Source organism: Penaeus monodon, chromosome 36, assembly GCF_015228065.2.
Source record: "Penaeus monodon isolate SGIC_2016 chromosome 36, NSTDA_Pmon_1, whole genome shotgun sequence".
NCBI classification, from domain to species: domain Eukaryota; kingdom Metazoa; phylum Arthropoda; class Malacostraca; order Decapoda; family Penaeidae; genus Penaeus; species Penaeus monodon.
In genome coordinates, this window is record NC_051421.1 from 12,192,691 (window position 1) to 12,194,530 (window position 1,840).

Sequence of the window (1,840 nt, forward strand, 5' to 3'; positions counted from 1 at the left end):
TGGAATCTCGGTAATTTCAGTAACAATAACAGCAACAAAAACTGATCGTCAGACCACTGAGTAAAATATTTGTTTCAATTAGTCCAAAGGCATAAGTTCTTTGTCGGTGCTAGCTATAAGTACATTAACTTAATTGACTTTTAACAATATTCAACTTCCAGAATAGACACTAAAACCACTTAAAGATACTGGCTTCAAGCTGCCCTACAAGAATTGGCAATTTACGAATAACAACAATTTTGCCCGCCAAAATTCACTGCTACCGCGCTTTCGAAGCAACAGGTCTCTCCCGGAAGCTAGCCACGTTGCCTTGTACTGCAATAATAAATCAAGTATGTACATTACGCATTTAGTCCGCAAAATACAAGAGCTACTATTTATATCAACATTGTGGTCGTTGGTGTTTTTCAAAATCTACATCTGTATGCAATTCCCACCCACGCGAACTTCTTTCGCCTACTTAGAATTTCAGAAATATGTAATAACAAAGATTAATGTGTATGATATGACACTGTATCACAGTGGTATTTTTGCATATGGTGCTGCTTTCATAGAAGCATAGCCTACTAACTCAGATTTATTACAAAGCTAAGTGAAAATCATTGTTCTATGCATATAGTCTAAGTACATGTCTAGAGCTCATGATCATAAACTTATGTTTTCTGCACCAACGTTAAGGCATAAAGCCTACAGTAAACAGTAAATATCGCACTTGTCAAGAGTACAAACTACCAGCTGAGTAACCCAACTTCTTGTTTTTTATTGTATTGACAGAACAAAACCCTAACTAATACGGCTAGCATCCCCCCTCGAGTGTAATTCGGCCGTGTTGAGTATTATTTGGTTCTCCTAAAAGGCATATGATATCTGACTTTCACACACAACCTCCTTAAAATCATACAGGACCCGACCTTCAGACATAACCTTTCACCTTGGTATCTGAAGGGTACTGTCATTTCCAAAAGTACCAACATGTAATAAGTTACTCAACATTTTATTTCCTTTTGTCACGAGAAAACACCAGAGGTAATAAGAAGGCAAATTTCCCAAATTAATGTTGTTTCTTATCATTTTTTTATTATTATTATTTTTTTACTAATATTGACACTATGTACCAATGTTTTTACATTTTCGCCACAATGTCTGTCATTCACAACGACTGGAATTCCAGTGTTTCTGTATTTGGCAATATTCTTAAGGCAGTCCAATATCACCTTCTTACAAAGCCAATGGAATGGTTGAACAAAGGTCTAATGGACACTACTAGAGGTATTTATAAAAAGAACAGTACTAAGATAAATTCCTTCCACAATACGGGGGAAAATCGACCAATTTCACCTCTTAACTGGACTGTTTGGGTCATTCCTGCAACAGATAAACAAGCATTTTAGCAAGAGCTGAACACTGTGGGGAAAGTTATTCTCCCAGCGTTGCAAAGAGCCCAGGAAAAGAGGAAAACGCATTATGACCAGACAGGATGTTAAGTGAAGTGAAATCTTGCAGAAAATAGTAGAGAGCAGGGTAATCAGTGGTAGAAATCCTTTCGAAACAAGAAGCGATGAGATGGAGTTGTGTTTGCCGTGCTTATCGTTAAAAAAAGGTCTCGGATATGAGAACGTCAAATTAATCGAGTGTAGTTTTGTAATTTCCTTTTTGAGAAATTCCTGTTGTTAGAAGATGGAGATTATGACCAAGTGGAAGCTGTAGAAAACAAGTTAGAACCAGCGTTGCAGTTTCTTTCATCAAAGCCACTTAATGAGAAATTGAACAACAAAACCATTTAACAAGAAAATGACTTATTTTCTTTGCATATCTTAGGGGTGTATACCACCTGACATGA